Genomic DNA, 11421 nt, shown 5'->3' on the forward strand with positions numbered 1-11421 from the left:
TATGTTGAGATGTGTAGGAATGCTAGTTGTGGCAGGTTTAGGCCGATAGTGACTATTATTAGTCCTAGTTGTCTTGATGTGGAGAAGGCAATGATTTTCCTAATGTCGTTTTGTGTCAGAGCGCATGTGGTGGCGAAAAGTGTGGATAGGGCTGCTAGGCATAGGCATAGGGTTATGGCAGTTTGGTTGTTGGAGAGTAGCGGGTGGGTGCAAATGAGTAGGAAGATTCCAGCTGCAACTATTGTGCTTGAATGTAGCAGGGCGGATACTGGGGTTGGGCCTTCTATGGCGGCGGGTAGTCATGGGTGAAGTCCAAATTGGGCTGATTTTCCTGTTGCGGCCAAGATTAGGCCTAGCAGTGGGAGTGTTGGGGTTTGGTTGTTGGAGAGGGCTTGTTGTATTTCTCCGAAGTTTATGGTGGATGCAAGTCGGGCTATGCTTAGGATAAGTCCAATATCTCCAATTCGATTGTATAGGATAGGTTGGAGTGCAGCTGTGTAGTATAGGAATTAGGAATAGTAGTAGGTGAGAGAAGAATTTGTTAATGTATGGTTCGGTGTTTATGTATCTTGATGCGAATTGGAGGATGGATCATGTTACAAATAATGCGATTGGGAAAAATATTGTGGAGTATAGGGCTATTTTGAGGCTTATAGTGACTTTAAAGTTGGTGATGAATTTTCATTCTCAGCAGGAGATCATGCTTTCTGTGCCTGCGTGTAGGAAGAGTGTTATGGGGATTAGGCTGGTGAAGAAAGCGGTTTTGATAGTGCGGGTGATGGTGTTTGGTGAGTTTTGATGTTTTTTTGAGAGGAATGGGGGGATTGTTGGTGTTAGGACTAGTGCTAGTGTAAGTAGTATGGATGTATTTCATAGTAATGTTAGTTCCATTACTTTTACTTGGATTTGCACCAAGGTGGATGGTTCCTGAGACCAGTGGATTGCTTCTATCCTTTAAAAGTAAAGGGGGCTGAGACTTTAGCCTCAGATGCAGGAGTTAGCAGTCCCTGCTGGTTGAACTTCCCCTTGGCAGGTAAGAAGGGTCTAACTTCTATTTTTAGAATCGCAGTCTAATGTTTGGTTGAAAACTATACTTGGATATGGGGAGTCCAGAGATAAGTTCTGGCTTGCGGATTAATAGGAGTATTGGGAGGATGTGGAGTGTTATTAGGAGATGTTGTCGTGTGTTTGAGTTTTGGATAGTGGTGATGTGGGTTGGCGTAGCTCCTCGTTGTGTTGTTAGTATTATGAATAGTGTGTATGCAGCGGTTAGTAGGGTAGCTGCTCCGGTTAGAATGATGGTGTAGTTGGATCAGTTGAATAGTGTGATTATGACGGTAAGTTCTGCTATTAAATTGGTTGTTGGTGGGAGAGCTATGTTTGTTAAGTTGGCTAGTAGTCATCATGTGGCTGTTAGTGGGAGGATGGGTTGTAGGTTGCGTGTTAGGAGAAGGATTCGGCTATGTGTGCGTTCGTAATTTGTGTTGGCTAGGCAGAATAGTATGGATGAGGTGAGGCCGTGGGAGATTATTAGGATTATTGCACCGGCGAAAGATCATTGGGTTTGGATTACTCCAGCGGCGATGACTAATCCTATGTGGCTTAGTGATGAGTAGGCAATGAGTGCTTTTAGGTCGGTTTGGCGAAGGCAGGTGGAGCTTGTTATTAGTGCTCCTCATAGTGATAGGGCAAGGAATGGGTAGTGCAGGTAGTTTATTAGGGGGGCTATAAGGGTTGTAATTCGTATCATGCCATATCCTCCTAGTTTTAGTAGTAGGGCAGCGAGTAGTATGGAGGCTGCGATTGGTGCTTCTACGTGAGCTTTGGGTAGTCATAAGTGCATTCCCTATAGGGGGGCTTTTACCATGAATGCTATGAGTAGGGCTATTCCTGATAATAGGTTGGTTCATGAAGTGTTTAGGGGGAGTTTATTAAGTTTAGTATGGTTAAGCGTAGGGTTCCGATTTGTGTGTGTAGGTTGAGGATGGTTACTGGTAGGGGTAAGGAGCTGATGAGGGTGTAGAATAGGAGGTAGATGCCAGTGCTTAGACGTTCTGGTTGATCACCTCAGCGGGTAATTAGGATTAGAGTTGGGATGAGGGTTGCTTCAAATGTAATGTAGAACATTATTAGTTCTATGGCTGAGAAAGCTAGGATGATAAATGGTTGAATTGAGATTAGGGTAGTGATGAAGGTTGGTTTGCGTATGGGGGGTTCGGTGTGTAGGTGGTTTTGGCTCGTTATTATTATTAGTGGGAGTAGTCAGCATGAGAGTGTTATTAGGGGTGATGAAATTTGATCAATCCCTGTTCATTGGGTTATGGTCTTGTGCGGGTAGCATGTTGGGGTTAGTCAGAAGAGGCTTATGGTGGCGATTAGTAAGCTGTGTGGTGATGATGGTTGATAAGTTGATAAGGCTGTGTATGTGGATAGCATTAGGCTTTCTAGGCGTAGGAGGGCTGAGATCAAATGAGTTCGGTGGAATGCTAGTCCTAGGCTACTTAGGGTAAAGGCTGAGGAGAAGCTTAGGTGTAGTAGTGACGTAGAGAAAGTCATAGGGTTGAGCTATGATTTGTTGAGTCGAAATCAACTGTCTTTTTTAGACTAACTCTCTTATTATTTATTCTGCTCATTCTAGGCCCCCTTGTATTCATTCACAGATTAATCCGAGTGTGAGTAGGAGGGTAATTGTTGAAGTTCCGGTTAGGGTGGTGGTTGGAGCTTGAAGTTGGGTTGCTCATGGGAGGGTGAGTAGTAGTGCGATTTCTAGGTCAAATAGGAGGCATAGGATTGCTACTGAGGAAGAATCGGATTGAGAAAGGGAGTCGGGCAGATGCTAGTGGATCAAATCCGCACTCATAGGGGGATAGTTTTTCTGAGTCAGGGGTGATTTGTGTTAGTCAGAAGTTTAATGTGGTTAGGATGATGGTTAGTGTAAGGGATAGAAGTAATATAAATGTGATTATGTTAATTGCTCTTCTCTGGGGTTAAACCCAGACTTGATAAGTCGTAGTAGACAGATAGATAGAAATGATGAGCCGATGATTACGTGTAGTCCGTGGAATCCTGTGGCAATGAAGAATGTTGAGCCATATACTCCGTCAGCGATTGAGAATGGTGCTTCGTAGTATTCTATAGCTTGGAGAGCTGTGAAGTAGAATCCTAGTAGATTGTTAGGGTGAGTGCATGGATTGCTTGGTTTTCGATTGTGGTGGAATCATATGATTAGACCGGATGTGGTAAGTAGAGCAGCGATTGCTCCAAAGATGGGTCATGGGCTTGGATCTACTATGTGGTATGAGTGTGCTTGGTGGGCCATTAAATATTTTCTTGTAAGTAGAGGCTTAGTAGTAATGCGAAGACGTAGGCCTGGATTATGGCTAGTGCGATTTCTAGGATGGTGAGGAGTATTAGGACTGTGGCAGTAAGGGCTGATAGGGCTGGTAAGATTGGTAGGAGGATTGAAGTGGCTGTGGAAATGAGTTGGATTAGTAGATGTCCTGCGGTTAGGTTTGCGGTTAGTCGTAGTCCTAGGGCTAGTGGGCGAATGAGGAGGCTGATTGTTTCGATTAGGATTAATGCTGGGATAAGTGGGGTGGGTGTGCCTACTGGTAGGAGATGGCCTAGGGATGCAGGGGGTTGGTTTCGTAGGCGTGTGAGGAGCGTAGCTAGTCCGAGTGGGAAGGCTAGGGCTATGTTCATAGATAATTGGGTGGTTGGAGTGAATGTGTATGGGAGGAGGCCTAGTAGGTTGATTGATGGGAGTAATATTATTAGGGAGGTTAGGGTTAGGGCTCGTTTATGTCTGTTTTTGTTTAGTGGGAATATTAGTTGTTTTGTAATGAGGTTGAGTAGTCATGATTGCACAGTGTGAAGGCGGTTAGTGAATCATCGGTTGTTTGGCGATGGAATTAATAGTGCAGGAAATAGTATTGAGATGAGAATTAGTGGGATGCCTATGAGGTATGGAGTTGCAAACTGGTCGAAGAAGCTTAGGTTCATGGTCAAGTTCATGGGGTGGTTTTATATGGTGGGATGGATTTAGTGGAGGGGGAGTTGGTTTGTAGGAATGACAGTACTTTTGGTTGGATGATTAGAAGGAATGTAAATCATGTTAGTGGTATAACGAGGAACCATGGGTTTGGATTTAATTGTGGCATATCATTAAGGAGGGGTTAGGTCCTCTTTCTCTAGCTTAAAAGGCTGGTGCTGTTTCACAGCTTCTTAATGATTAGGATGATAGGAGTGAGGATCAGTTTTCGAAGTGGGTAAGTGGTGTTGATTCTACTACGATTGGTATGTAGCTGTGGTTATCGCCGCAAATTTCTGAGCATTGGCCATAGAAGATGCCAGGACGGGTAGTGATGAATGATGTCTGGTTTAGTCGTCCTGGAATGGCGTCTGTTTTTACTCCTAGTGTTGGCACGGCCCAAGAGTGAAGTACATCATTTGCGGTTACGATGACACGTACGTGGGATGTTATGGGGATGATAACTCGATGGTCGACTTCTAGTAGGCGGAAGTGGCCTGTGGGAAGTTCTGTTGGGGGGATTATGTATGAGTGGAATGTAAGGTCTTTGAAGTCTGTGTATTCGTAGGATCAGTATCATTGATGGCCGATGGCTTTTAGTGTTAGGTCAGGTTCTTCGATTTCGTCTAATATATAAAGGATTTGTAGCGATGGGAGGGCAAGTAGGATAAGGACAATGGCTGGTAAGATTGTTCGGATTAGTTCTCCTTCTTGGGCATCAGTGGTGTTGGAAGAGAATTTTTCTATGAGTATGAGTGCTAGTAGGTCTAAGACTAGGCTGCAGATTGTTAGTGCAACCATAAGGGCATGGTCGTGGAATTCGACTAGTTCTTCTATGATGGGGGATGAGGCCTCTTGGAATCCGAATTGTGAATGGTTAGCCATGTGGGATGTATGGGGCTTTCGTCCGTAATTTAGTCTTGACAAGGCCACGTAATTGTTTTACTAACACGCCATAAGAAAGAAGCCTAAGTGGTTTGATGCGGTTGGCTTGAAACCAGCATATGAGGGTTAGATTCCTTCCTTTCTTGTACTTGAACAAAGGCTGGTTCTTTGAAGGTGTGGTATGGGGGAGGGCAGCCGTGGATTCATTCAGTGTTGGTATAGGGTAGTTCTGGTTGTAGTACTTTTTGTTTTGATGCGAAGGCTTCTCAGATGATGAATATTAGTATGATTACAGCTGTTATGGAGGTTAAGGAGCCGATGGATGATATAGTGTTTCATATGGTGGATGCATCTGGGTAGCCTGAGTATCGTCGAGGCATGCCGGCTACTCCTAGGAAGTGTTGTGGGAAGAATGTTAGGTTTACGCCGGTAAATATTACTCCGAAGTGGGCTTTGGCCCATGTTGGGTGTAAGGTGTATGCGGTAAATAGTTGGAATGAGTGGGTAAATCCTGCTAGGATTGCAAATACGGCCCCTATTGACAGTACGTAGTGGAAGTGGGCGACTACGTAGTATGTGTTGTGGAGGGCGATATCTAGGGAAGAGTTTGCGAGTACGATCCCAGTCAGGCGTCCGATTGTAAATAGGAAGATAAATCCTAAGGCTCATAATATTGGAGGGTCTCATTTGATAGTTCCGCCATGTAGTGTGGCTAGTCAGCTGAATACTTTGATACCGGTAGGGATGGCGATGATTATTGTAGCTGATGTGAAGTAGGCTTGTGTGTCTACGTCTATTATGGCAATATGGCTCAGACCATTCCTATGTAGCCGAATGGTTCTTTTTTCCCTCAATAGTATGCTACTACGTGTGAGATGATTCCAAATCCCGGTAGGATTAGGATGTAGACTTCTGGGTGACCAAAGAATCAGAATAGGTGTTGGTATAATACTGGGTCTCCTCCTCCGGCAGGGTCAAAGAGTGCAGTGTTTAGGTTGCGGTCTGTTAGTAGCATGGTAATGCCGGCGGCCAGTACTGGTCGGGATAGTAGGAGTAGGACGGCGGTGATAAGTACTGATGATAGGAATAGGGGAGTTTGGTATTGGGATAGGGCTGGAGGTTTCATGTTAATGGCTGTTGTAATGAAGTTGATTGCTCCTAGGATTGATGAAATGCCTGCTAGATGAAGGGAGAAAATGGCAAGGTCTACTGAAGCTCCGGCGTGGGCTAGGTTCCCGGCTAGTAGGGGGTATACTGTTCACCCGGTTCCTGCTCCTGCTTCTACTGTGGATGATGCTAGCAGGAGAAGGAAGGAGGGTGGAAGGAGTCAAAAGCTCATGTTGTTTGTGCGGGGAAATGCTATGTCGGGGGCTCCAATTATAAGTGGAACAAGTCAGTTTCCGAATCCTCCGATTATGATTGGTAGAACTCTAAAGAAAATTATGATGAAGGCATGTGCGGTGACGATTTGGTAGATTTGGTCGTCTCCTAGTAGGGTTCCTGGCTGGCCAAGTTCTGCACGGACAAGTAGGCTTAGGGCTGTTCCTACTATGCCGGCTCAAGCACCGAAGATGAGGTATAGGGTGCCCATATCTTTATGGTTAGTAGAGAATGGTCATCGGGTAATGAAAGTCACAGGTAAGATGGCTGAGTGTTAAGGCGTTAGGCTGTAGACCTTTTTACAGAGGTTCAATTCCTCTTCTTATCGGCTCTGTAGTGAAGTTCATGTTGAGTTGCAAGCTCATTGCTGTCCATGAAATGTACCAGGGCCTTATTTAGACGGAAGCCTGTTGGTTTGGGCATCTAGCTGTTAACTAGGATTCTGTGGGATCGAAGCCCGCCTGTCGAGGGTAAGGCCCTAGCTTAATTAAAGCACTTGAGTTGCATTCATGGGATGTAGGTTAATGTCCTGCGAGTCTTAGCAGAAACTAAGAGGTTCTAACTCTTGTTTAAGGCTTTGAAGGCCTTTGGTTTGTGTTATCCTAAGTTTCTAGGTGGTTGTCAGGATTATCGGGGAGCTCGGCAGGGGTAATGTGTATAATGAGGTTAGGCTGGCAGTTGAAATGTTAGGTGTTTTGTTGGTGTGCCACTGTTTTATGTAGTTGGTGGAGTTTGGGGGTAGTGTGATTGTTGAGTAGTATGCTAGACGTAGGTAGAAAAATAGTCCTAGCAGGGATAGTATTGCTGTTAGTGTTGCTGTTGGTGTTAGATCTTGCTTTGTTAGGTCGTAGATGATGAGTCATTTTGGGAGGAATCCTGTCAGTGGAGGTAAACCTGCTACTGAAAGGCGTGTTAATGTTATGGTTGTGTTTAGGAAGGGAGCTTTTGTTCAGGAGGTTATTATTGTGGCTAATTTTAGGGTTTTGGTTGTGTTGAGTGTGAGGAATACGGTTGAGGTTAGGATTGAGTAGATGAGTAGTAGGATGGCAGTAACTTGGGCTCCTTCCCTCTCATGTGCAAGCTTACATTGAAACAATTATTAACAAACACAACTAGTTCTACAACTACAACAAGACTTCATACTACATACCCTCTTAACCCAACACTAGGAGCGCTTATTAGAAAGATTAAAATTCACAAAAGGAACTAGGCAAACCCAAGGCCCGACTGTTTACCAAAAACATACCCCTTAGCCAACCAAGTATTAAAGGTGATGCCTGCCCAGTGACATTAACGTTCAACGGCCGCGGTATCCTAACCGTGCAAAGGTAGCGCAATCAATTGTCTCATAAATCGGGACTTGTATGAATGGCTAAAGGAGGTGTTACCTGTCTCTCGTGAACAACCAGTGAAATCGATCTTCCTGTGCAAAAGCAGGAATAATCCCATAAGACGAGAAGACCCTGTGGAACTTAAAAATCAACGACCACTACCCACATAACCTAAGCCCACCAACGCCTACCAGAATCAAATGCTGGCCCGTATTTTCTGATTGGGGTGACCTCGGAGGAAAACAAACCCTCCAAAAACAAGACCCTCCCTCTTGACCAAGAGCAACCCCTCAACGTACTAATAGTACCCAGACCCAGTATACCTGATCAATGAACCAAGCTACCCCAGGGATAACAGCGCAAGCTCCTTCAAGAGCCCATATTGACAAGGAGGTTTACGACCTTGATGTTGGATCAGGACATCCTAACGGTGCAGCCGCTATTAAGGGTTCGTTTCTTCAACGATTAAGAGTCCTACGTGATCTGAGTTCAGACCGGAGCAATCCAGGTTGGTTTCTATCTAGGACAAAATTTTCCTAGTACGAAAGGACCAGAAAAGTGAGGCCAATACTTCAGGCAAGCCTCCCTCAAAGGAATGAACACATCGAAATTACTACCAAGACACCAAATACTAAATTTCATACCCTAGATAAGGGCTGCTAGCGTGGCAGAGACTGGTAAATGCAAAAGGCTTAAGCCCTTTACCCAGAGGTTCAAATCCTCTCCCTAGCTCTCCTCTACCCATGACCTTACACCCCCTACTAGCCTACCTCTTAATATCCTTATCCTAGGATATTCCAATCCTAATTGCCGTAGCCTTCCTAACATTAGTGGAACGAAAAATCCTAAGCTATATACAAGCCCCAAAGGGCCCAAACATTACAGGACCATTTGGCCTACTACAACCTGTAGCAGACGGAGTAAAGCTGTTTATCAAAGAACCCATCCGCCCATGCACATCCTCCCCATTTCTCTTCATAATAACCCCCATACTAGCCCTACTCTTAGCCCTCACAATCTGAATTCCCCTCCCCCTACCATTTCCACTTACCGACCTGAACTTAGGACTCCTATTTTTAATTGCCATATCAAGCCTGGCTGTGTAATAATTGGAGCCCCCAACATAGCATTTCCCCGCACAAACAACATGAGCTTTTGACTCCTTCCACCCTCCTTCCTTCTCCTGCTAGCATCATCCACAGTAGAAGCAGGAGCAGGAACCGGGTGAACAGTATACCCCCTACTAGCCGGGAACCTAGCCCACGCCGGAGCTTCAGTAGACCTTGCCATTTTCTCCCTTCATCTAGCAGGCATTTCATCAATCCTAGGAGCAATCAACTTCATTACAACAGCCATTAACATGAAACCTCCAGCCCTATCCCAATACCAAACTCCCCTATTCCTATCATCAGTACTTATCACCGCCGTCCTACTCCTACTATCCCAACCAGTACTGGCCGCCGGCATTACCATGCTACTAACAGACCGCAACCTAAACACTACACTCTTTGACCCTGCCGGAGGAGGAGACCCGGTATTATACCAACACCTATTCTGATTCTTTGGTCACCCAGAAGTCTACATCCTAATCCTACCGGGATTTGGAATCATCTCACACGTAGTAGCATACTATTGAGGGAAAAAAGAACCATTCGGCTACATAGGAATGGTCAGAGCCATATTGCCATAATAGACGAAGACACACAAGCCTACTTCACATCAGCTACAATACTCATCGCCATCCCTACCGGTATCAAAGTATTCAGCTGACTAGCCACACTACATGGCGGAACTATCAAATGAGACCCTCCAATATTATGAGCCTTAGGATTTATCTTCCTATTTACAATCGGACGCCTGACTGGGATCGTACTCGCAAACTCTTCCCTAGATATCGCCCTCCACAACACATACTATGTAGTCGCCCACTTCCACTACGTACTGTCAATAGGGGCCGTATTTGCAATCCTAGCAGGATTTACCCACTCGTTCCAACTATTTACCGCATACACCTTACACCCAACATGGGCCAAACCCACTTCGGAGTAATATTTACCAGCGTAAACCTAACATTCTTCCCACAACACTTCCTAGGAGTAGCCGGCATGCCTCGACGATACTCAGGCTACCCAGATGCATCCACCATATGAAACACTATATCATCCATTGGCTCCTTAATCTCCATGACAGCTGTAATCATACTAATATTCATCATCTGAGAAGCCTTCGCATCAAAACAAAAAGTACTACAACCAGAACTACCCTATACCAACACTATTCGTAAGCATCCCCTATTCGTAAACATCCCCTTTTGATGTAAGCTTGCGCTTTAGAGGGGAGGAGCCCAAGTTACTTATTTTAGCATAAATTCTTCTATGGATATAGGTTAGCCTGTTAGTAGTGAGGGAATCGTGGTCTTTTGAAATCTTTTGATGTAGAGCTTTGACGCGTTCTTTATTGGTGGCTGCTTAAAGGCCCACAGTTTGATGTGTTTAATTTTTATCCGCTGGTAGAGGTTGTATCCTTTTTCAAAGGAGCTGTACCTCCTTCAAATTGCTCCTAATTTTCTACGTGGGAGTTGTTTTGTATTCTGGGGAGAGAAATTTGGGGGGAACTTATATTCATCTTGCAGGCAACCAGCTATCACCCAGCTCGGTTGGCTTTTCACTTCTACTGACACGTCGTCCCACTCTTTTGCAACAGAGATGGTTTCGCTCATCTATAGCTGCTTGTAAGTAGCTCGCTTGGGTTTCGGGGTGGCAAGCTTAAATTCGTTTTGCTTGATTGTTCTTGCTAAATCATGATGCAAGAGGTACAAGGGTCTATCTTTGCTGTTTGGTGCTTGGTTTTTCATTATTATTTCATCATTCCCTTACGATACGAGATCTCTATAGCTCCAAAGCAAGTATGTTCTTTTCTATCACCTATACTAAGTTCATAGAATGTTTTAGTTAAGTTGTTAAGTTAATTTTTAACTTTTTTCCAGGTTGGATGTGGTTGGGCTAGAGGTGGGTTTCAAGGCGATCTGGGTAATTACAGATATCTTTCAGGTGTAAGCTGAGTGCTTTTGTTGTAGCTACGCCTTGGTATTCTAAGTACACCTTCCGGTACACTTCCCTTGTTACGACTTACCTCATCTTTAGCTTGTGAGTCCATTAGTTATTGAAATTAGCAGCTTATGAGGAGGGTGACGGGCGGTATGTACGTGTCCCAGGATTAATTTAAAGGAGGCTTTATTATTCTCTTTTACTGCTAAATCCGCCTTCTAGTAATAATTTCATATTTCTTTCCATATTTCCTATGGGTAGACAATGTAGCCCATTTCTTCCACCTCATGAGCTATACCTTGACCTGTCTTGTTAGCGGGTAGGCTGTTGTGCCCACTATTGTGCTCTCAGTGGAGGTGGGCTGGCGACGGCGGTATGTAGGCTGCTAGAGGTGGGTTATCGATTACAGAACAGGCTCCTCTAGGTGGGTTTGGGACACCACCAAGTCCTTAGAGTTGTAAGCGTTTGTGCTCGTAGTTCTCGGGCGGATACTTTGGTAAGGCCAGTATCGAGATTTAGGGCTAGGCGTAGTGGGGTGTCTAATCCCAGTTTGTGTCCTAGCTTTAGTGGGTCTGATCTATCAGGGTTTTGCTAGGATCACTTTAATGGTGGTTTTAGATGTAGTTTAGGCTTATGACAGCTCAGCTCCATTTTGATCCTAGGTTAAGTGATAGTGCGTATACCACTCTTTACGCCGTATTGCAGTTAATTTGGGCTTCTTGTGTGACCGCGGTGGCTGGCACAAGAT

Source organism: Phaenicophaeus curvirostris, chromosome 18 (genome assembly GCF_032191515.1).
Source record: "Phaenicophaeus curvirostris isolate KB17595 chromosome 18, BPBGC_Pcur_1.0, whole genome shotgun sequence".
Lineage (NCBI taxonomy): Eukaryota > Metazoa > Chordata > Aves > Cuculiformes > Cuculidae > Phaenicophaeus > Phaenicophaeus curvirostris.